The 25,899-nt window shown below is 39.3% G+C and overlaps 1 protein-coding gene across 19 annotated transcripts in view; it reads right to left on the bottom strand.

Annotated features, from left to right (window-relative positions):
* OXR1 (oxidation resistance 1) overlaps positions 1–25,899 on the bottom strand; it is a 492,548-nt gene that overhangs the window by 448,625 nt on the left and 18,024 nt on the right. For 6 of the 19 annotated variants that reach the window (XM_081500390.1, XM_081500385.1, XM_081500386.1 and 3 more), the window contains exon 2: positions 11,013–11,182. The exons of 9 other annotated variants lie outside the window; for them this stretch is intronic. The gene's annotated coding sequence lies outside the window, so the exon portion shown is untranslated. Of the gene's footprint in view, positions 1–11,012; positions 11,183–15,118; positions 15,199–17,357; positions 17,394–24,460; positions 24,826–25,899 lie in introns of all 19 variants that reach the window. 4 more of the 19 variants (XM_081500405.1, XM_081500404.1, XM_081500406.1 and 1 more) reach the window with 3 other exon arrangements.

Here is a 25,899-nt window from a genome sequence, read left to right as displayed (position 1 = left end):
ATTTGCCATCAAATGATGGGACTGATGCCATGATCCTAGTTTTTTGAATGATCAGCCAGCTTTTTCATTCTCCTCTTTCAATTTCATCAAGAAGCTCTTTATTTCCTCTTTGCTCTCTGCCATAAGGGTGGTGTCATCTGCATATCTGAGGTTATTGACATTTCAGTTATGTCTATACATATACTCCCTCCTTCTTATGTCTCCCTCCCATCCCACCCCACTCCCTCATCCCACCCCTCTAGGTCATCATAGAGCACAGAGCTGAGCTCCCTGTGCTATATATAGCTGCTTCCTTGTAGCTAGTTATGGTAGTGTATATGTCTAATGACCACTTTTAAAAATAATACCTCCAAAGTAGTCTATGCAGTTCAAAGGATTTGCTCTTTCAAACAGAAGGCTCTGTTTTGGTGTGATCTTACATCTGATTATCTGCCCTAGATAATCACCATGAAACATACAGATCTACACACAATGTAGGCACCCTTTACTAACACCTGAAGGAGTAATTTTAAGTCCAACCTGTTGATTGAGTCATGTGTTAGATGACAACTATATTCACATTATATAACAAACGGTATAGGTTTCTGGGTTAACCTAAGCTTTATTAAATGATTTTCAAATAGCAATCTTATTTTGATTCTTCACAGGTAATACCATAAAATTTAGTGCATCTTAGTGTACAAATCTGAGTCACTCAAGCTTGAGAATGCTACAGACTGAATGTGTCCCCTCAAAATCTCTATGTTGAAACCTATTTACTAACGTGATGATATATGGAGCGGGGGCCTTTGGAAGGTCATGAGGTCATGAGATTAGGTCACAAGAACAGAACCCTGAAAAATGGAACTGGTATTCTTTAAAAGAGACTACAGAGAGCTCCTTTGTCCCTTCCGTCACTGAGGACATGGCAAGAAGAGAGCTGTCTACGAACCAGAAAGTGGTGCCTCACCAGACACTGAGTCTGCTGCTGCCTTCATCTTGGACTTCCCAGCTTCCGGAACTGCGAGAAATGCATTCCATTGTTTTTAAGACACCAGCCTTCCCAGGTGACATTAGTGGTAAAGAATCCACCTGCCATGCAGGAGACACAAGAGATGTGGGTCTGATCCCTGGATCAGGAAGATCCCCTGGTCAGGAAGATGCCCTGTAGAAGGGCATGGCAACCCTCTCCAGTATTCTTGCCTGGAGAATCCCATAGACAGAGGAGCCTGGTGGGCTAGAGTCCATAGAGTTGCAGAGTCAGACACGACTGAAGAGACTGAGCAGACGCACACATGGATGATGATAGAGAGCACTTTAACCGGGGAAAGAGCTTGGATAAGTACCCAGCATGGCAGCCAGCTTCCAGTATGCCCGGCCATGATTTCCACGGAGCATACTCCCCAACAAAGAACAGAGAAAGCTGACCTCTTTAACTCATAGGATGCTGAGGAAATGAAACAGTGCAGCATCTCAGGTGAAATCATAGATGATACTGTGGCTTCTGCCTTGCTTTCTTAGCTTGCTCGCTTTGACAGAAGCCAGGCGTTACGTTGTGAGGACACTCAAGCATGGGGAAGTCCAGATGAGAAAGAATGAAGGCCTCCTGCCAACCACTAGCACTGTGTGAATGAAACATCTTGGAAGCCACTCCAAGTCAAGCTTTCAGATGACTGTAACCTTGTCTGGCAAACTGACTCAAGCTGGTGACAAATCTAACCAGGGCATCCAGCTCAGCTGCTTCTAAAGCCTTGACCCATAGAAACTGAGATGCTAAGTAGTTATTGTATCTCTAAGCTGTTCAATTACACAGTGATACACTGAATGATAATGGACAACTACTAACTTGTGGGAGAGTTTAATGCACATCCCTGGTGGCTCAGACGGTAAATAATCTGCCTGCAATGTGGGAGACCCAGGTTTGATCCTTGGGTTGGGAAGATTCCCTGGAGAAGGGAATGGCTACCCACTCCAGTAGTCTAGCCTGGAGAATTCCATGGACAGAGGAGCATGGAATCCATGGGGTCGCAAAGTCAGACACAACTAAGTGACTACTACAAGACCTTCTAGAACTAACACCCAAAAAAGATGTCTTTTTCATTATAGGGGACTGGAATGCAAAAGTAGGAACTCAAGAAACACCTGGAATAACAGGCAAATTTGGCCTTGGAGTACAGAAAGAAGCAGGGCAAAGGCTAATAGAGTTTTGCCAAGAGAACACACTGGTCATAGCAAACACCCTCTTCCACCAAAACAAGAGAAGACTCTACACATGGACATCACCAGATGGTCAACACCAAAATCAGACTGATTACATTCTTTGCAGCCAAAGATGGAGAAGCTCTATACAGTCAGCAAAAACAAGATGGGGAGATGACTGTGGCTCAGATCATGAACTCCTTATTGCCAAATTCAGACTTAAATTGAATAAAGTGGAGAAAACCACTAGACCATTCAGGTATGACCTAAACCAAATCCCTTATGACTATACAGTGAAAGTGAGAAATAGATTTAAAGGACTAAATCTGATAGAGAGAATGCCTAATGAACTATGGATAGAGGTTCATGACGTTGTACAGGAGACAGGAATCAAGACCATCCCCAAGAAAAAGAAGTGCAAAAAAGCAAAATGGCTGTCTGAGGAGGCCTTACAAAGAGCTGCGAAAAGATGGGAAGCAAAAAGCAAAGGAGAAAAGGAAAGACATTCCCATTTGAATGCAGAGTTCCAAAGTATAGCAAGGAGAGATAAGAAAGCCTTCCTCAGCGATCAGTGCAAAGAAATAGAGGAAAACAATAGAATGGGAAAGACTAGAGATCTTTTCAAGAAAATTAGAGATACCAAGGGAACATTTCATGCAAAGATGGGCTCAATAAGGGACAGAAATGGTAGGGACCTAACAGAAGCAGAAGATATTAAGAAGAGGTGGCAAGAATACACAGAAGAATTGTACAAAAAAGTTCTTCACGACCCAGATAATCACGATGGTGTGATCACTCACCTAGAGCCAGACATCCTGGAATGTGAAGTCAAGTGGGCCTTAGGAAGCATCACTACAAACAAAGCTAGTGGAGGTGATGGAATTCCAGTTGAGCTATTTCAAATCCTCAAAGATGATGCTGTGAAAGTGCTACCCTCAATATGCCAGCAAATCTGGAAAACTCAGCAGTGGCCACAGGACTGGAAAAGGTCAGTTTTCATTCCAATCCCAAAGAAAGGCAATGCCAAAGAATGCTCAAACTACCGCACAATTGCACTCATCTCACACACTAGTAAAGTAATGCTGAAAATTCTCCAAGCCAGGCTTCAGCAATATGTGAACCGTGAAATTCCAGACATTCAAGCTGGTTTTAGAAAAGGCAGAGGAACCAGAGATCAAATTGCCAATATCCACTGGATCATCGAAAAAGCAAGAGAGTTCCAGAAATACATCTATTTCTGCTTTATTGACTGTACCAAAGCATTTGACTGTGTGGATCACAATAAACTGTGGAAAATTCTGAAAGAGATGGGGATACCAGACCACCTGACCTGCCTCTTGAGAAACCTGTATGCAGGTCAGGAAGCAACAGTTAGAACTGGACATGGAACAATAGACTGGTTCCAAATAGGAAAAGGAGTACGTCAAGGCTGTATATTGTCACCCTGCTTATTTAACTTATATGCGGAGTACATCATGAGAAACGCTGGGCTGGAAGAAGCACAAGCTGGAATCAAGATTGCTGGGAGAAATATCAATAACCTCAGATATGCGGATGACACCACCCTTATGGCAGAAAGTGAAGAAGAACTCAAGAGCCTCTTGATGAAAGTGAAAGAGGAGAGTGAAAGTGTTGGCTTAAAGCTCAACATTCAGAAAACTAAGATCATGCCATCTGGTCCCATCACCTCATGGCAGATAGATGGGCAAACAGTGGAAACAGTGGCTGACTTTATTTTGGGGGGCTCCAAAATCACTGCAGTTGGTGACTGCAGCCATGAAATTAAAAGACGCTTACTCCTTGGAAGGAAAGTTATAACCAACCTTGACAGTGTATTGAAAAGCAGAGACATCACTTTGCCAACAAAGGTCCATCTAGTCAAGGCTATGGTTTTTCCAGTGGTCATGTATGGATGTGAGAGCTGGACTATAAAGAAAGCTGAGCGCCGAAGAATTGATGCTTTTGAACTGTGGTGTTGGAGAAGACTCTTGAGAGTCCCTTGGAGAAGACTCTTGAGAGTCCCTTGGACCACAGGGAGATCCGACCAGCCCATCCTAGAGGAAATCAGTCCTGAACATCCATTGGAAGGACTGTTGCTGAAGCTCCAATACTTTGGTCACCTGATGCAAAGAGCTGACTCATTTGAAAAGACCTTGATGCTGGGAAAGATTGAAGGTAGGAGGATTGACAGAGGATGAGATGGTTGGATGGCATCACTGACTCAATGGATATGAGTTTGAGTAAACTCCGCAGAGTTTTTGATGGACATGGAGGCCTGGCATGCTGCGGTTCATGGGGTCGCAAAGAGTTGGACACAACTGAGCGACTAAACTAAACTGAATAAGTAGATAAATATTGAGCATTTTCCTGGCAATATACACATTTAGCTGGCTTTCCATTTTATTTTGTGTAGATCCTTTAGTACCACACAGTTTTTCACATAGGAGAGAGTTTCTAAATACATTCTAGCATTAAAAGAGAGCTTTTTAGGCATTAATCAATAGATGATTACATGAAAGCTTCTGGTTGTGTGGATATTCACTTGCAGCTTCTTTCTTTGGATTTTGATATAAATGGAAAGCAGTTAATAGAAAGGAAGCTACTGATACAAAGGGCAGGGAAGGGATTCTTTAACTCTTCTAGGTGTAAGCAGGTCAGCATTGGATTATGGACCTATAGCCGATCCCACACATTGTCAGAAATCAGACTGACAACCACGGCCTTTATATCCTCAGAAATCTCATTTCAAGAATGTATACCCATTGACCTAGCATCTTCAGAGCTCTCTACAAACTACCGGAAGAGATTTAGAAGTCAATACTTACATCATTTGTTAAATTCATGGCACTAACAATTCCAACTTCATTAATTTAAAATATATCCCAGAATCAACCACCCCCCAGGTCACTGTGCTACTTGTTGAGGACACACCCTTCCAAAGGACACACATGTGGTCCCTGCCCTTAGGAAGCTTACATTCTAGTAGGAGATATATATAGATTAAAAAGCTAGGGGGAAAAATGGGTCAAAAAATCCCAGAGCAAGTGAGTATGAGACCCAAGAAGTTTGTTGTGGGAAGGGTACTTGAAACTGAAGAAACAGCATGGATAAAAGCCCAGAATGAAACAGAATAAGATACATTTGGAAACCAGAAGATTATAGGTGAAACCAGAAGATTATGAGTGAATCAGGAATGTAAGGAAGTAAGAAGGCTAACAAAAAATGAGGCTGGAGAGGGAGGTGGGTGCCAGCCCATGAAAGATAAAAAGATTTTTGAATGTTACCTCGAAGGCAAAATACTCATTTTACGTAAATTTCAATATAGGGTCAGTATCCCCTTGTCCCGCTGTGTAAACTACAAGTGTTTTTTCCCTGTCAACTTTTGGGAGGTGTTGAAAGTCCAGTGGTTAACATAGTTGCCTTCCATCCTTGGATTCTTTTTACATGTCTTCCCTTTAGCTACTAACATTTTCCTTTTATTAGTGCAAACTTGTTAATACCTACATTCTATTTGGAAAATATCCATAAAATGTACATAGAGTGAAATTGCACAGATACTAAGTATAGCCCGTACAATTGGGAAAATGTTAGCAATTGTACACATCCTTGTACTCAACATCCCAATCAAGATATAAAATATTTCTATTATCCCCAAAAGTTCTCTTGCTTTCCCTTGTAAGCAGTCAGTTTTCAACCTCCATAGGCAACCACTCTCTTGATTTGCTGTCACCCAGATTAGCCACCTATTCCAGAAAGTCATACAAAAGGAATCATACAATATGCACTGTTCTTTCACATAACATAAATGTTGTAGAGACATCCGTGTTTGAGTGTGCATCAGTACTTCATTTTTCTCTATACTGTTTGCTAACTAGTATTCTATTGTATGAATGTGTTAATCTATTTTCTTGTTGGTAAACATTTGGAATTTTTCCAGTTTATAGTTATTGCAATTAAAGTTACTATATGAAAAGTACAACTATTTCTGTAAACAAAGCTTGTTGTTTATTCATCTGTTGTGAATAAATATCTTGACCTAGCCATACGTATATGTTTAATGAGATAGTGATAATGGATTGCCACAGCTTTAAATCACAATGTATTATAGTAAGGATTTGTATATCAGTTCTTTGTGAATCTAAAATTATTGTCTTACTTGAAGATAAAATCTGAACACTTATGTCTAATATTACAATTTAGGAGTCATTATGAAAACCACTCCTTTGATGTCCCCAAATAAGAAACATTTAGTACAAGGAAATTTTAAAAACTCAATTGAATAATAGTATCAGTAACTCTTCAAAATCTAGAGGATCAGATTCATACTGCATTTTAATGGGAAAAAAAGAGCTTTGAAGTTATGGGGCAAAATGCACAATGAAGTTAGCCTAAAAAGTAGGGGGAAAAAAAGCCATTTCACTTCCTAAAATCTAAGCCCTTTGGATGATACTTTACCCTCTCCTGAGGTACTTAAGAAGATTACCAAGAAGTCCTTTAGTTTTTGCTTTATATTACAAACTGCAGCTGTGAGTGAGAAATAGTAATTAAAAATCTCTCTATCCCAGTTATGTGTTAGTTGCCCAGTCGTGTCCAACTCTTTGTGACCCCATAGACTGTAGCCTGCCAGGCTTCTCTGTCCATGGAATTCTCCAGGCAAGATTACTGGAGGGGGTGGCTACTCCCTTCTGCAGGGGATCTTCCTGACCCAGAGATGGAACTCACATCTCCAGCTGGATTGCCAATTCAACCCTGCATTGGCAGGTGGATTCTTTACCATTTGAGCCACCAGGGAAGCCCAGTTATAGGGAAGAACAGAACAGAAGAAAAATCCACCTAACATAGTTAAACAAATGGCAATGGGGTGAAAGTACAGAACAGAGAATGAATCTGAGACCCTGTTACCTACTGTGAATTACACTGTGATCACTCCAGACAACTGACCCCAATTAACTGTTAAGAGTAGATACGGATTTACAGAAAAGAGGGGTACACTGGCAGATAAAAAGAAAAACAGGAGTAGCAACCGTAGCAGAAAAAAATGGATGGGTGTTTGGAGACGGGTGTTTGGATAAAAACAGACTTTGGAAATTATTATCCACATAGCTAAAAAGATCATTAAATATTAATGATTTCTCAAGTAAACATAAATCTTTAAGATCATCTTTATTACAGTAGAAAAAGAACTATTAGTAGAACTATGAAAAAAATTACTTAAATCTCTTAAACAAATTTAAATTAATTTAATTGGAGTCATTTCTTTATTCAGAGCTATTAACACTTAAAAGTATATTTGCTAAATTGGACTCTCTGAAGTAAAATTTGAAAGCATGTTCTTTCACACATGTTGACTCTTAAGCTGGGAATAAATACAAACTCTTCGGGCTATCTTTTTATGAATTATATTTTGGAGACTAAGAAAAAAATTTTCAGATAACACAAATTATAGTAACAAAAAGGGGAACAAATAAAACATAGAACTATGAAAAATGATTAAAATATATTAATTGGTAGACAGTGCATGGGATAGGAAAGCACTGTATTTTCAATTGTAATGAATGTAATTTTTTCTATATAATACTTTTACCTTAGCCTAACATAATTTCTTCTTCTCATTTAGAAGGCAAAAGTACAAAATCTCTAAACCTAGTTTTTTATTCTTTTCTGCATAAAATACTATATTACTTAAAGTGCTATGTAGCTAAATAGAGATAATTCTGGTAGACATTGTTATACTTTTATCTCAGCCCCAAATATGGAAAACCAATTTAAAGTAGGCATGTGGGTTTCTATATATATATTAGCTGAACTACTGCTGCTGCTGCTAAGTCGCTTCAGTCGTGTCCGACTCTCTGAGACCCCATAGACGGCAGCCCACCAGGCTCCGCCGTCGTTGGGATTCTCCAGGCAAGAACACTGGAGTGGGTTGCCATTTCCTTCTCCAATGCATGAAAGTGAAAAGTGAAAGGGAAGCCGCTCAGTTGTGTCCGACTCTTCGTGACCCCATGGACTGTAGCCTACCAGGCTCCTCCATCCATGGGATTTTCCAGGCAAGAGTACTGGAGTGGGGTGCCATTGCCTTCTCTGAGCTGAACTGCTAGCTACTGTGAATTACATTGTAATCACTCCAGACAACTGACCCCAATTAACAGTGAAGTAAAGTTGCCTTGAGTCAAAGTACGACCTATTGAGAGACAATCCCCCAAATAACCATTTAGACCTGAGTTGTCCAATATGGTAGCTACTAGCCACAAGTGGCTATGAAGCGCTTGGAAAGACGCTAGTGCAACAGAGAGGCTGAATGTTTTTCATCAATTGAGATGTGCTGTAAGTATAAACTACACACTAGATTTTGAAGATCTATTATAAAATGCTAAATATCTCACTGATATTTTTCATATTCCTAATAAATTGAAATATTAATATTTTTGATACATTGGGATAATAAAGTATATAATTCAAAATAATCTCACTGGTTCCTTTTACTTTCTTAATGTTACTACTAGGAAATTTCAAATTACAAATATAACTCACATTAAAGTGAAAGTGCAAGTCATTCAGTCATGTCCGACTCTCTGCGACCCTATGGACGATACAGTCCATGGGATTCTCCAGGCCAGAAACTGCAGTGGGTAGCCTTTCCCATCTCCAGGGAATCTTCCCAACCCAGGGATCAAACCCAAGTCTCTCGCATTGCAGGAGGATTTTTTACCAGCTGAGCCACATGGGAAGCCCGAGAATACTAGAGTGGGTAACCTGTCCCTTCTCCAGCGGGCCTCCTGTCCCTTCTCCAGCGGGCCTCCTGCATCGCAGGAGGATTCTTTACCAACTGAGCTATCAGGGAAGCCCTCACATTATACTTCTATTAATAGCTCTGGTCTAGATTCTTTAAAAGAACACAACCCAAAGTAGAGCATCTGGTTCTGACAGGTTTTAAAAGCTATGAATTCATTTTACTTTCTTCAAATTAAAATGCACAGTGATTAAGTCCAACATTTTGGGGGGCTAACAGATTGGTTCTTACAGTTCAATGAATAGGCATAGTTCTAGGCTTAGAATTTAGACAGCAGGAATGATCAAACTAAAAACACTTATCCAAGAAAATGTGTCTTCAAGCAAAAGACACAGAATATAAAATAGGACAAAAAAAAAATCCAGTTGTCGGCCTTTTAAAAGAAGTACATCAGATATTTAGAAATGTAGGTGATGACTAAATATTTGGGGTGAGCAAAGAAGTTCAGTTACCATTTAGAAAGAGATTAAATCATAGCACAGCAACAAACTAAATTAGAGAGTATTTGATTAAAACAACTCAAATTTAATCAGGATTTCAAGCACTAGCAGAAAGGGTTGATTCAATCAATTTTCCTGTAAAAGTAATTAAAAATAATATATAAAAATGGAGTCAGACAATCTTATTTAATGAAACAGATAAGGCATTTTATAGTAGTGATTTTTACTATTCTAGAAAAATCTTTCAGTAATTTGCACAGCTAAAAAAGAGGTAAATAATACTATTTGAGTTGTTTTTACCAACATAAGTGAAATACATACTTGCTAAACTACTAGTAGGTATTACAATTATGAAAAATGAGATTCCTACTCAAATATATTTACCTGACAGATACTAAAAGGAAAAATACACTAGTTTTAAAATATTTAGTTAAGATTTTAATAAAACAAGTTTATGCATTATACACATTTTATTTCAATATATGTTAAGATATTACATTAAACAGATATTTGTGTTTTTGAGCATATGAGCCATAGATACTAAAAATGCCACAATGACTTGGAATTCTGGTTTTCAATCTATCTAGTAGGTTTACTTGAATGATTTAAGGGAGTTTTTACACACAAATTTCCAAGTTTATGGCAAAGTAAGCATCCAAAAAGGTTTACTCCTTTGCTTATATGTGTGAAATGTGTATAACACTTAAAAATATCAAAGACAAATTCAGATAAATCAATATAGCAAATTAAAATATTAGGCTAACTTAGGGCTTTCCTTTTGATGTCTTTAATTTAGGAAAGACAGGTATGTATTCCTTTTTCTTCTTCTCTCAAAATATTCAATCTATAGTTTTTTCCCCTCATTATACTTTACTGTCATAGTTTCTAAATGATTCTCAAAGTTTTATTTTTTTTTAAGGCACAGGCTCACCCTTCATTATGGTACTTAATAAACTTAGTATTATAGGAAAACAAATTGCTGAATTCAAACATAGTCAGAAGTTCTTCTGCCCAAAGAATGATTCTAGAACTTGGGCCAAAGACAACAGACAATAAACTAGGGAAAAGTAGCAGGTGGCCATGAACTCCTTACAAAGTTATGATGCCTACACTCCAATATAACTTCAATCTGGTCATATGTAGGTAGGTCCTTCTTCTGTTATTTCTTTCTTATCCCTATTATCAGTAATTTAACAATGGTGATTTTTATGTTTATCTACTCTACTTTTAATTCTCTCATGTGGTAGAGATTTTTGTTTCCTCTTAAAGAAAAATATGGCCAAAACTATATTTTAATTTCTGACTTCTAAAAGGAAGAATTTTTACTTGAAGTATAAATAAGTTATCTTTAATAACTGAAGTATTAACTGAATCCTTAAAATAAACCTCAAAATTTGTACATGTTCTCTCATATAATTCTTAGAATATCTCTGAAAATCTTTAAACCTTTCTAAGGAAGTTGTTGCTTTTAACAGGTAACAGAATTAATGTTCAAAGCAGTTGTTACTTAATATACTGTCCAATCATACAGCAACTGTAATCATTAGGTTCTAAGATGAGTTTGTTTCATTCAAATGCATCCCTGAAATCAGGAAACTACTTACAGTCAATGACGTCTTCATTTGATGAAAGTCAGTAACAAGATCATTATGGCAGAGATCTGGACCTTGACTGATTCATTCAATCCAAGCCCTCTTGTTCCTCTCTACAATGGCATTACAGTGGCTAGATGGATCTATACCTGGAGTTCCCCATTAGATTGCACTCCCAGACCCTGTAAATTTCAAAGCATGACTACATTTGTGTATTCCTATTGATTGAGTACTGAAATTAATCCCCCAAAATATAAAAAACAAATACAAGAAAATTTAAAATACTCTATAACATGAAAACACCTCAACTCTCAAATTATATGATTCAAATTCCAAAATCACTAGATCAATACATAAGTATAGCTAAAATAACAGTGGTTATAAAATTTATAAACAACCTTTATCAGTAACAAGCACCCCTTTCTAGAATAATTTGGCTCTAAGTAACATCCATCATCCCTAATTTGGAGCGATGTTACAGATATGCCCAAACAAACACTGCATTGAAAGATTCTTGACTTCAGACCTCAGCTTTTATGTGACTTAAGTTTTACCACTTTATATTTTTAGACCTAAAATTGTCACATTTTACAATGTAAGGGTTTGAATCATTTTGAAATATTCCAGTTCTAAACCCAAACTATCCATTCTCTAATCCAGACATACAGAAAGAAAAAGGTGAGAAAAAAGAATGGAATCATTCAACAGAAATTATCCAACAGGGTTTTTAGCAGAGACATCCTGGAAGGCAGGGTATGAAGGCGCTCTTTCTCCTTGGTGGAAAGCACAGCACTAATGCACAGAGTCCCACCTCATTTCAACTAAACCTCTTCAAAAAGGTAATGCGGAAGAAGTTCTTTTTCAATATCTGTCCCTCTGACTTTTATGAAAGAAGAACTGAAGCAGTAATGGTTTTCCTGGCAAGTTATATTTCAATCTGTCTATGAAATGTCTGTACAGTGCAGTCCTTATGACATAGATGAGTCACTATATGCCTTGGGTTGAATATTTGTAGAACATCATAAAAACAATGATTGATGGTGCATTTCATGGTGCAAATGATGCATTAATTCATTTTTCTGAGCACATTAACTTAGGGATCCATGTACAAAAGTGAAAATTGTAAATGTTGAACAGAAATATGGAAGTCTGCATAAGGGATTAATTTAGATGAGAGAAATGTTTTAGGTCACTCACTGGGATGAGTTCATTTTATTCAAATAGAGAAAGTCATAAAACAAAGAGGCTTCAATATAAATCTTAGACATGGAAAAGGGGAAAGGTAGGGGCTCAAAGTAATCAAAGGTAATGAATGCAAGGAAACCCTGGGGTGTGGACTAGGATTTTGCTCAACTGAGAAGGCAAATAAAAGTAACAGAAAAGGTTCCACAGTCAGGAGCCAAAGAGAATACACATCGGCTCAGGAAGGTTGATCTTTCTAGAGACATATGATAAATTCTATCAAATAACTCTACCATTTTTCTTAATCTGTAGACCCACTCTTATCTCTAACTATGCTTTTCCTAAATGCTATATCACAACTATAAAGACCTACGTGTATTTTTCAAAATTGTTTTGCATTTTTTTCCCCCTGTGCCTTAGATTTTGCTTATGCTAACTGCTTTGCCTAGAAGGCTTTCATGCCATTTCTTCCTTGACTTTTAACAAAATCCTGCCCATCTTTCCCAGAGCAGGACAGATCTCATCTACAGCACCATGTAATGTTTCCATTCTCCAAGAATCTATCTTTCTCTTCTTCATGTTCCAAAACACTTTTTAAACTCTCCCTCAACATGTCTGTCTCTTCCACAAAATTGTGATCTAATTTCACACAGTGACTAGAATGCTTACTTAACATACACATTTTTATAATATATACTTATGAATAGCATATACTTAACATATTCATTCTTTAATGAAATAAACTATTTCCTCCAGGCTTGAAATAATAAAGAAGAAACATCATTTCTGAATAATATCAAGGTGTCATCAAGCATATGGTAATGTGCCTGGCAGAGAGGAGGTTCTCAAAAGATAGTTGACTGAAAAATACTGGCCATGATCTTTATAATACAGAAATAGTGACTCGATGTCCTTAGTTACAGAATGAATGGAAATATGAAAGAGTTTTTTGGGGGGAGAGTGAGACAGAATGTGGATTAGTGAGTTTAGAGCCATAAAGCAATGTTCTGTTCTTATCTATTACTATCTCACCAACCACCTGGAAAAAAAATTCCTAAGAGTAGATGTACCATTTCCTGTGGGTACAATTACATTCTGAGAACTACAGTGCATTCCCTGTACACCAATACTCCTCCAACAAATACAGAATTAGTTTGTGCATCACTATATTGGGTTATCATATTATAGTAGTTCACATTATTGTTCAAAAATATTGTTGCTGGAGGATTATCTATACCCATCATGCTGATATCAGGCTGTAGCATGACTTTCTTTGACCAATGATATGTGGGAAGAATTGACACAGGTGGGCAGAAGCTCTTGGATTTATTATAAGGTTTGCCATGTTGGACCATAACGTTGAGTTGGACCATAAAGAAGGCTGAGTCCTGAAGAACTGATGCCTTCAAACTGTAGTATTGGAGAAGACTCTTGAGAGTCCCTTGGACTACCAGAAGATCAAACCAGTCAATCCTAAAGGAAATCAATCCTGAATATTCATCAGAAGGACTGATGCTGAAACTCCAATACTTTGACCACCTGATGCAAAGAGCCGACTCAATGGAAAAGACCCTGATGCTTGGAAAGACTGAGGACAGGAGGAGAAGGGGGTGACAGAGGATGAGATGGTTGGATGGCATCACCAGCTCAATGGACATGAGTTTGAGCAAACTCCAGGAGATAGTGAAGGACAGGAAACCTGACGTGCTGCAGTTGATATGGTTGCAAAGATTCAGACACAACTGAGCTACTGAACAGCAACAACAACAACAACTGCCATGTTATTTTTTCTCTCTCTCTTATGAGATAAGCAATGATCTAGATATAGGCTGACTTGTCAGCCTGACTTCAGAGTAAAATCGAGTAAAGGAGAGCTGCAGCTGACTTGCAATGGACACACAGCATGAGTGACACATTTCTGTGGTCTACAACAGGGGTCCCCAACCTCTGGGATCTAATGCCTGATGAACTGAGGTGGAGCTGATGTGATAGCAATAGAAATAAAGTGAACAATAAATGTAATGCTCTTGAATCATCCCAAAACTATCCCTCCACCCTGGTCCATAGAAAAACTGTCTTCCACAAAAATGGTCCCTGGTGCCAAAAACAGTGGCAACCATTTCAACTCTTAATATTTGTAGGGTAACTGTTAACACTCCATAGCCTAGGTTACACCAACCTATTATATGAGTGTGTATATATGCTGGATTGCATAAGCACTGTATTACATCTAAACATATACATATACAAAATGTACACATACATGTGTAAACGTGCTTTTCTTATGTTTTGTCTTTCAGGAGTTTCAGCATCACTAGAGGGGAAAGAAAGGTGTGTCAGTGTTGACAGATTAGTAAGGCTCTTATTCTTCTGCCAATAAGTAAAATTGCTTTTGTTATCTTTTTCTCCCCCAGAAGTGTCTCCTCTCAATAAAATAAACATAACTATCATTTGATATTCCCTATCAAATCAACTATGTGTATATTCCATCTATGCGTAGAATCTATGTGTAGATTCTGATTCTGATTATCCACCTTTGCATCATTTTCTACTCAATTCCACTCTATTTCTATTCCATTCCACTCGACTTTATAAAATGCTGCATAAGAAAACAGATATTCTAGAGATAGAAACAGCACTCATCATGACTGATTCCAACTGTTAGGATTTATTCTCCCCTAATCCTTACTTGATATGCATCAAAAAGCAGCAGAAAATCTGACAGAGAAGGCAGAGGAGCACACAAGAAAAGAAATTGTTGCTTATCTACCAAATTTTGTTTTGCAATGTTTCTTTGTAAGGTTTACATCTGGTCCTTTGCTGGATTGCTGCCTCCCATGGTGATAAATTTTATATATCCACCAAGGCAATAGTTTGCCATCAAAAACCTGTTCCCCATGTCAAGCATTTGCACTGTATTCATGAAGGACTCTCACCAGTTTGTGTGCATTTCCTTTATCTTGTAGATTTCTCCCTACTCCTTTCCCGAAGTGTTCTTGAGCCAAGATGTGTGCATCTGTGAGAAAATACTCTCAATGAAAATTTACACAGAATTGTAAGACTGGTAAAAAGAAGAATCTAAATGCCAACAGTTAGCTTAGTGCTTGTGCTAAGTCACTTCAGTCGTGTCTAGCTCTTTGTGACCCTATGGATTGTAGCCCTCCAGGCTCCTCTGTCCATGAGGATTCTCCAGGCAAGAATACTGGAGTGGGTTGCCATGCCCTTCTTCAGGGAGTTTAGTGCTTAGCAGACACTTAGTAAGTATAATATCCCTTCCCTTAAGAAAATTATCTAATTCAAGACAAAAGAACAAGCAAGAGAATCTATCTAATCTAAGACAATAAATTATTCAATGCATGACAAAATAAAATAAAATCTGAGTCCGTTTGTCTAATATATTCCCAATCATGGGGCTCAAATCACTTTACCTTGACAGTAAGTGAATGAGAGACGCAGTTATCAGCTTTGGGAATGCTGTATTGATAACACAGTGGGATCACCTCTTAAAGTCTGTAGGAGGAGTGAATGAGAATGAAGTACGTGAGGTAGGTGGGAGTTTCAAGAGTAAATCCCCTAAACATTAGTGATTATGACACTGAATAAAGCCATCATCACAGTGTTAGGGTGTGCTTGGACTCCTCTGGCAGGTGAAGAATTATTTTTTAGGGCAAACCAGTGGCAACACAGTATCTGTTACCAGTTCAGGTCAAAATAAATAGTGAACATCATAAGGCAAAATTTAGGAAAATTGTACCAGCATGGGCTAGGAATTAGGTGTCAAGATCTAAGATTACTCTAGTCCCAGCTTTATCATTTCTCTCTTGAACCTGCCTTGGCCTTCAACCCAATCTTAAGTACTATAAAGACAAATATTCACTGTTTTTCCAATGACAGAATGAGAGCCAGAGATTATATTTAGCCCCCAATATATACACAGACCTCATCACTCCTCATCAACCCAACCCAGGGCATCACTAGAGAACAGCCAATCACCAAAGCTAATGGAGAACCAGAGCTCTATCTGGGGATCTTTTTACAGGTACCTCCTATTTGCTGGTAGGAACTGAGGAGGGTGATGGCCAAGTTACTTAACTTCTCTTTGCCTTGGTTATTCACCTGCAAAGTGAACGTAATAATGACACTGTCCTTCCAGAGTTTTTATTTTAAAAAATGGGAGAAAATATTTGCAAACCACCTAAGTTAGGGACTCACTTAATTTTAGTCTTCAATAAATATTAGTGATATCATTATTACTATCACCAACATCAACATCATCCTTATAGACTAAGTCCTTTTTATACAGGCTTTCAGGACTAACAATAGGAAGGATGCCCTTAGGAAGTTCACCCACAGCCAAGCGAGAGTTCATAGAACCTTTGACTGCCTCAAAGCAAAACAAAGAAAAAAAAGAAGTGGGGAGTGAAATGACTAAAATTGCTGTCATTGATAACATCATAACATCCTTAAGGGACAACTTCAGGTTGTTCTTCCCAGACAAAGATGAGCTAACACACTCCCTAGGTTGTGGACTACCAGACCAGAGACCTGTAATCCATAAGCATTCTGACTCCTGAAACTACTGTTAAGAAGTATCACAAGATGATGATTACTTCCAATTTCTTTGTTCTTCTTTAAAACCCCCTAACTCAAAAACCAAGTTGGAGTGGTTCTAAGGCTTGTCTCTCTGTTCCTTCCTTGGCCCTGCAATAAACCTTGACTTTGCTACAAAAAGAGAAAGAAAGAAAGGGATGGGGCACAATGCAAATTGATGCTAAACCCATTAGACCCTAGAAGAACTACAGACAGGAGCAACCATTAAGAGACTGAGAACAAAGCTGGCTTTGAAAATTGCTGCCATGGCTGAGGTCTTCCTGATGAGTGGTACACCTCAGGGAACAATGACTGTGAGCACCGATGGAAGAACTGCCTCAGGGAGCAATCACTGGGAAGAGCAGACAGGGTGAGGTCAGAAGACCTTCAGGCTTTGTGATTTCCACTAAGGAAGCATGACTCACTCTCTCCGGGGATAGGGGCTCAGTCTGCGTTATTTTATAACACCTGGAAGTATGTGCAGCAAAAAGATTGATGATATTCCATTATACTCCTCCTTAAAGACAAAATCCATGTCTGATTCATCTTTCTATTTCCCCACATCATCCAGCACTTTAATGGTACCTGGTACTTTCTGTACACAGTAGATGCTCCAAAAATCTGTTGAATGAAAAAAAAAAAATTAAAACCTGAGCTCCAAGTTTTCTGATTGGTTATGAAACCTAGAGTCTCCAGATGGTAACTGGTTCACCTGTAACTGTAATCAGATCTTAAGATTTTCAAGGAATTTTGCCAAACACCATATCTGAACTCCAGTACCCACTAACAAAGAAAGAAAGAGAAATTGCTAGATGCCACGGGCTCAAATCTGACTGTGACATCGTTTGTGGTTGTGGTGGTTTAGTTGCTAAGTCGTGTCTGACTCTTATAATCCCATGGACTGTAGCCCGCCAGGCCCCTCTGTCCATGGGATTTTCCAGGCAAGAATACTCGAGTGGATTGTCATTTCCTTCTCCAGGGGATCTTCCTGACCCAGGACTCAAACTCTGGTGTCCCGCAGTGCAGGCAGATTCTTTACCCACTGAGCTATGAGGGAAGCCCTCGTTTGTGGTACAATGAGATTATTATAATATATGTACAGAAGTCTCCTTTATATCTGAAATGATATCACCCAGGCCAATTGCTCTCTTTCAATAGACATGGTTGATGACTCCAATGTGCAAAACTCATCTAACTATTAAAAACACTTCTACATATGAGGCTATAAATAGTGTCATTCAACTCAGATTTTGGTTAGCCTAGAGAAGTCTTTGATTTGGGGTTACTCCAAACTTGAGTGCTAAACATTATGCCCAGCATAATGTTTACACAGTAATAATGTACACAGTATCCTCTGGTTCTTTGAAATTATGATCCTGCTACATAGCATGTGTGCGGAAAGAGCAAATTGGCCAAGATGGCGTGTTCAGGCTCTCTCGCCCCACATTTTATAAATAATGACTCTGTAACAGCTGAGATCATTTGTAGCACTGTGCGTGTGCATCAAGAGGTGCTCCCTTGGTCATGGGCTACTTTGTGCTGTATGCATATATAAGCTCCACCTAGAAAGCAGCAGCAGCAGCAGCATGGCTATGCCCGATGTGTCAGCCACGAGAGGAGAAAATATAGCGTGTCTACTGTTACAGCTGCTGCAACAGCCAAGAGAGAATAACCGTATCTACAGTTCCCATGGCTCTATGAGTTTTCTTCCAGCTTCCCGCTTACGCCTTGCCTACCCTGGTTTCAGCAAACAATGTGAACAGTGTGAACAGCAAGACAACTGGCATCACAAACAGGATCAGCGATACATTGTGTAAAGTTTAATTGGGTATCTACAACATTCCAAACATTCTACTTGCTACTGGCATTATAAGACGCAGTCTTCCTTCCACCTGCTTATTGTTTTGGGGGAGGCAAGGAAATTTCAGTCAACCATTCTTGATATATAATAATGCTATGAAAAAGGTAAAACACACAGTTTTGTGAAAAGACATGAGACCCATCAGAATGGTTAGATAACCTGGTAGGCTTCCTAAAAGACGGTGCTAAGTTTTGAAGAACAAGTATGGTATAGCTTGACTTGCCCTGTGACCCTACTTCATAAACATGGGTTAATTTGTTATTTTAAAGGAATTCAGGACTTTCCTGGCAATTCAGTGGTTAAGATTCATGCTTCCAATGCAGGGGGTATGGGTTTAATTCCTGGTTGGGGAACTAAAATCTCACACGCCTTGTGGCAAAGTCAAATAAATAAATAAATAAAAATAATAAAAAGTTTAAAAAACATTTAAAAGAAGAATGTTCTCCTAAGCCTATTCTCTTTCACTTGCCCACTAGTCAAAAAACAAAATTAAAAAAACCCTAATGAAAATCTAGAAACCATATCTTTAAGAAGGTATTGCTCCACAAAGTACTTTATTTACTTATATGTGTGCAGTCCCACAAAAAGTTAACAATAGTTAACTTTGGCAACCACAGCACACATATGAAATTAAAAAATCAGCAATTTTTCAAGAATGTGGATAACTCTGAGAACTTGGTCCTGCTAGTTTCCAGTAAAGGCCAGAGATGAGTCTGGTATGGAAACTCTCTCTGGTCTATGGCAAAAGGAGGAGCTTGTGCTAGAATTTGCATCAGGGTATTGCTTCCTTCCTTGAGAAAATCTCGCTATGCAAAAGAAAGTCGGCTGATTTACATTTAGCACAAGCTTCTTTGTCACAGACTAGTGACAACAAAGCCTGCACCCCAGTGCTTTGGTGACACTGATCTAAATGAAAACCACCCAAAAAGGACAATTCTTGTTCCCTCACACCAATACCGAATCCCTCAGTGAGTCCTCTGTGTACCATGTTTGTGTCCTACCTTCCATGTTTTGTGCATATCCCCAACGCAGCTTCTTTGACCATTTCTGCCACTACAGTCATAGCCCAACAAGACTTATTTCTCACATCCATCACAGCCACAGCCCACTAAATGATTCCACTTTTTCTGTCTCTGTCCTGTGATTAACCTGCCTTCTCGGCAGCCAGGGCAGAACTTCCAAAATCTTCAGTTGGGTCAGGTCACTCTTGGGCTTCACAAATGACTTTAACACGTGCTAAGGACAGGAGAGATAAGAAAGCCTTCCTCAGCGATCAATGCAAAGAAATAGAGGAAAACAACAGAATGGGAAAGACTAGAGATCTCTTCAAGAAAATTAGAGATATCAAGGGAACATTTCATGCAAAGATGGGCTCGATAAAGGACAGAAATGGTACGGACCTAACAGAAGCAGAAGATATTAAGAAGAGGTGGCAAGAATACACAGAAGAACTGTACAAAAAAGATCTTCATGACCCAGATAATCACGATGGTGTGATCACTCACCTAGAGCCAGACATCCCGGAATGTGAAGTCAAGTGGGCCTTAGAAAGCATCACTACGAACAAAGCTAGTGGAGGTGATGGAATTCCAGTTGAGCTATTTCAAATCCTCAAAGATGATGCTGTGAAAGTGCTGCACTCGATATGCCAGCAAATTTGGAAAACTCAGCAGTGGCCACAGGACTGGAAAAGGTCAGTTTTCATTCCAATCCCAAAGAAAGGCAATGCCAAAGAATGCTCAAACTACGGCACAATTGCACTCATTTCACACGCTAGTAAAGTAATGCTCAAAATTCTCCACGCCAGGCTTCAGCAATACGTAAACCGTGAAATTCCAGATGTTCAAGCTGGTTTTAGAAAAGGCAGAGGAACCAGAGATCAAATTGCCAACATCTGCTGGATCATCGAAAAAGCAAGAGAGTTCCAGAAAAACATCTATTTCTGCTTTATTGACTATGCCAAAGCCTTTGACTGTGTGGATCACAATAAACTATGGAAAATTCTGAAAGAGATGGGAATACCAGACCATCTGACCTGTCTCTTGAGAAACCTGTATGCAGGTCAGGAAGCAACAGTTAGAACTGGACATGGAACAACAGACTGGTTCCAAATAGGAAAAGGAGTACATCAAGGCTGTATATTGTCACCCTGCTTATTTAACTTATATGCAGAGTACATCATGAGAATCACTGGGCTGGAAGAAACACAAGCTGGAATCAAGATTGCTGGGAGAAATATCAATAACCTCAGATATGCAGATGACACCACCCTTATGGCAGAAAGTGAAGAAGAACTGAAGAGCCTCTTGATGAAAGTGAAAGAAGAGAGTGAAAAAGTTGGCTTAAAGCTCAACGTTCAGAAAACTAAGATCATGCCATCTGGTCCCATCACTTCATGGGAAATAGATGGGGAAACAGTGGAAACAGTGTCAGACTTTATTTTTTTGGGCTCCAAAATCACTGCTGATGGTGATTGCAGCCATGAAATTAAAAGACGCTTACTCCTTGGAAGGAGGATTATGACCAACCTAGATAGCATATTGAAAAGCAGAGACATTACTTGGCCAACAAAGGTCCGTCTAGTCAAGGCTATTGTTTTTCCAGTGGTCATGTATGGATGTGAGAGTTGGATGGTGAAGAAAGCTGAGCGCCGCAGAATTGATGCTTTTGAACTGTGGTGTTGGAGAAGACTCTTGAGAGTCCCTTGGACTGCAAGGAGATCCAACCAGTCCATCCTAAAGGAGATCCGTCCTGGGTGTTCATTGGAAGGACTGATGTTGAAGCTGAAACTTCAATACTTTGGCCACCTCATGCGAAGGGTTGACTCATTGGAAAAGACCCTGATGCTGGGAAGGATTGGGGGCAGGAGGAGAAGGGGACGACAGAGGATGAGATGGTTGGATGGCATCACCGACTCGATGGGCCTGGGTTTGGGTGAACTTCGGGCGTTGGTGATGGACAAGGAGGCCTGGCGTGCTGCAATTCATGGGGTCGCAAAGAGTCGGACGTGACTGAGCAACTGAACTGAACTGAACTGAAGAACAGCTTTCCTGGTTCTCCGGCTGCCTCACTGGCTGCTGCTCCATGGGCACCTTGCTGTTTTCCTCCTTTGCTTCCGATTCTCTGAACATCCCTCTACCCTGAGCCAGTCCTCAGATTCCTCCTCCTTTTAATCTCTGTACTATTGTTTCTCAGCCTCCAGGCTTGGCATTCTCTTTCACATTACCCACAATTTTATTGGAGTATCTTTTCTCCAAAGCCTTTACCTCTGTATGTGCTTAACGGTTGATCGTTTCCACAATCTAGAATGTGATGTCTGCAAAAGCAGATTTCTCTAGATTTATTCACCACTTTTTTTTTTCCTACGTTTGGCAAAGAGTAAGCAATCAATTTACATATTAAATGAAAGAATGAATAAATAAGTTGAGAATCCTCAAAATTAATATGGAACGCAAACTACAATCAGTTTATTATACAGTTAGCAGAAGTATATTACACAAAAATATGTATTTCAAGAGAGGGGGTTCCTATATATAAACTCCCATCAGGTGCTCATTCATGCCAGGCTGTAGGGAACATCTGAACTTTCCCTGGACTTTCGTTCCCCTAGACGTCGCTCCTCCATGACTCATGCTTTTCTGTACTGGAATGATCCCTTCCCTGGGTCAGCGTCTGTACTGCAAACAGCAGAGAACGCTCAGGTTTTCAGTCAGCAGTTGTACCAAGAGCAAGGTTCATAAATTCAGAGTCGCCACTTGAACGTCTGCAGACCTAGTTCTTTCTCATCTTAATTTCACAAAACCAAAGGAGGCTCCTTGTCTTCCAATAGACTATTCCTTCCACAAATGAGTCCTCACTGCCGAGGAACCCTGGATCTGCATGGCCCACCTGTCCCTTAGGTCCCAGCCAGCAACCTCCGCAGCCGACATGGGCACAGTCACAGCAACAGGTTGTGCTTTGTAACTCACTCCTTTCGGTAGAAGAGCATGCAGATTGAGGTGCAAATGCACAGGAAACTCCCTGCACTCAAGTGTGCATTCTAGTCACTTCCCAGCATAAGACTGCAAAGTCTCCATCTAGCTGAAACCAACCCCAGGGGACTCTGTTCTCTCAGCTCTGTTTTCTTACAGAAATGATAACTGATAAAAAACCAAATACTTGGAGGCAAATCCCAAATTTAGATTTATCTGCTAATTCGTATTTATTAATCAATCTCCTCTGGATACAAAGGTGAGAACTGTTTTGGTTCTTGTTTTTTTTTTTTTTTGTTTTTGTCACCAAGGCAATAGTTTATTAAGCCATCGGTTCACTACACACAGCACAACAGAGTTTCATTACCTTCATGCTACTTTTTCTTGTGCAGCATTTTTCTTTTGAAAATGTGATGTTTTCCCCCATTAAATTACCTGGGAAGGAGAAATCTATTTTTTTCTATTACGGGAGCATAAGGGATAATAAAAACCTCTGCACATTCTATGATATCTAATAGAAAACTAGTGTTTGTTGTATTTTCTCTTCTAAATGGAAGACAGTAAGCTAACCAAGATGTTTCTTTACATATTTGGAGACCATTCTGGCCATATCCTGGAAGATAATGTTTTCTGATCACTGAATAATGATTTACAGAGTACCTCTCCTTCCAGCTTAGGAACCAGGTTCTATTATTAGCTAAAGGGCTTATCTTCTAACCCTTCTTAGCAGAAATTATTATCCATGAGACAAGCATCAATGTAACGAGTCTTAATAATGTCTCTGATTCCCCTAGCCTCCTTTAAGCCATGAACAATCTTAATTTATAGATGTTGCATGAATCTTTTCGGAAAGGAACTATGAAAAAAAAATATGCCACTAGCAGAAACTTGTGTCAGAAATGTTACTATAGACCCTCTGCTTTCCACTTTAGGTTCTCAGGACACTTAAGTGCTCTTTTTCACTACCATACTGTTCATTTGCTCCTCCCTGTCTTTAAAAGGAAATGCCTGTAAGAAACCGATACCTAGGATACCAAATGGAATGAAGCTGTTGCAGGATTGTGCATCCAGAATGACTGACTCATATTTTCTAGCTATTTAACATCCAAACAAGAAATTAAATGTCTTTCATTGCTGAGTTACTAGAAATAGAGGATAATTTGTCTTTTATTATTGTTACTGCTTGTCCCTCTAATCTTGTTATTCATGTTAGAGACCATTAATGGGGCTGTAATATCTTATTTGTTGAACAATGGACCTTAGAATGCCTCATGGTAAAAGCAAATGCATCACAGATAAATGTACCCATGCATTTCAGATGGCAAGGCTGTAACTACAAACCAGCCAGCTACCATTTAGGTGTGTTTCTTAATACAGAGCAGCACTGTCTCTCATTTCTGTATATGGGAAAGACCTAGGATGCTACTATCTTGAAACCTGGTTTCAAAGACCCAAGGTTATTTAAAGGAAATGGCAACAGGAGGAAAAGTGAGCATATCCTTTGGTCTCCCTTATAAACTTTCTGGCTCAGACAATAGAAATTTTCAAAGCCTTCACTCGACACCAAATGACATACTCAGACCTCTCCCTTCCTGCTGCCATTTTAGTATAAGGAGAGTTTATGGGAAGCATTCATGCTTCAATTATTTTATTTAAAAGTAATGGGGACATTCCTGGTGGTCTAGTGGATAAGACTCCATGCTCTCAACACAAGGGACCTGGGTTTGATCCCTGGTCAGGGAACTAGATCCCACATGCCGCAACTAAAGATACCGCATGCCACAACTCAGACCCAGCACACCCAAATAATAAATAAATATTTTAAAAATAAACAAAAGCAACAAAACCTAGCTTACATGAGCTTAAATAGAAGCGAGAAAATAGGCTCACGCCACTGAAATATTCAGGAGTCTTACTGACTTCAGGTGTGGTCAGATCAATAGGCTGACATGTGACTTTTCATCTCATTTCTATTTTCTCTGGACAAGCTTCATTTTTAGGCAGTCTTTCTCCATTCGATAACAAAGATGGCCACCAGCAGCTCTAGATACGATCCTAACAACTCTGTTCCCCCATGAGAAAGATGACACTGTTTCTGTACTCTGTCAAAATCCCAGGGAGTGCTCTCATCATCCGGCCAGCTGGGATCACACACCCATCCTTGAACAAACCACGGTCGCTGCAGGTGGGGGCCTGTGGCTGGCTGGGTCACACGTTCACCCTGGGGGAACAGAAGCAAAGGAGGCAGGCTCACTCCGCATCATCTGCAGGACTGAGAGGTTGATTCTAACGGGTGGGGCAGTCCACAAAGGAATTTTACACAGACCAAAAAAAAAAAAAAAGAAGTACCTTTTCATGGGAGTACATTCTCAAATAAAGGACCTAAAATAGAAAACAAAGCCCTCTGATGTTATGGTTAGGCTGAGGCTCTTGCTGACATCATGCATAAGGATGCCAAACACACAGAAAAAGGATTCTCTGTAACTGCTTTAGTCACCTCCTCTGAATATCCTGTCTCCAGGTCCTTTCAAAGTCCTCCTTCACAATGTAGAATCCGTAAGAATCCTTCTAGATCTTCTGTGTACTAGGTAAAAAAGAACTAGGGCATTAATAAAGAGCCACTTAAGTACAGGTGGATGCTGGCCATTTTATCACAGGCTGCCTCAGCTTCATGTGAAACCTTGCAGAAATTGCACAGAAGGGGACACACAGATCCTGGTTTGGCAGCTTGAGAGGGAAGAATGTTCTTGCTGTTCATGTCCAATGCCTCCATGAGAATCATACAATCATCTGGTAATTGACTTATCATCCCCACTGGTAGCTAATATTAAAATGAGGCAAGAGCTGCTCCAATTAACCTCTGGACAAAATGTTGCCATTTCAAAAAGTGTTTACATGAAATAAAGACTGTATTTTACATTCTTACTCATATGACCAAAATATTGCAAGAATTTTTAATTCAGAGTAGTGGTTAAGAAGGCCACAGAGACAACAGTGTTCAAAATTACAAGTCAGTTCCATTCAATTATGGCAATGATACCTCCAGTCTTTTATAATGAGGTTTGAATAAACAGGTTAACAGTGGCAGATAAAATACCAGGCAGATACTTGAGTGATTTTAATAACCCTTTCTTTTAAAGACTGAAGATGTTATAAGAGCTTTTATAATGGAAACTTTACGAAGAAGTCTTCAAAGGCAAATGACAAAGGCAAGTGGTTTAGAATTCCTTCAGTTCAGAACCTCAAAGAAACAAGTAATTTAATCTTGGCACTGAGACCAAAAGCCTGCTACCCA

Source organism: Giraffa tippelskirchi, chromosome 6 (genome assembly GCF_054371585.1).
Source record: "Giraffa tippelskirchi isolate mGirTip1 chromosome 6, T2T-mGirTip1v1.2.pri, whole genome shotgun sequence".
NCBI lineage: Eukaryota > Metazoa > Chordata > Mammalia > Artiodactyla > Giraffidae > Giraffa > Giraffa tippelskirchi.
This window is presented reverse-complemented; position numbering and strand designations above follow the sequence as displayed.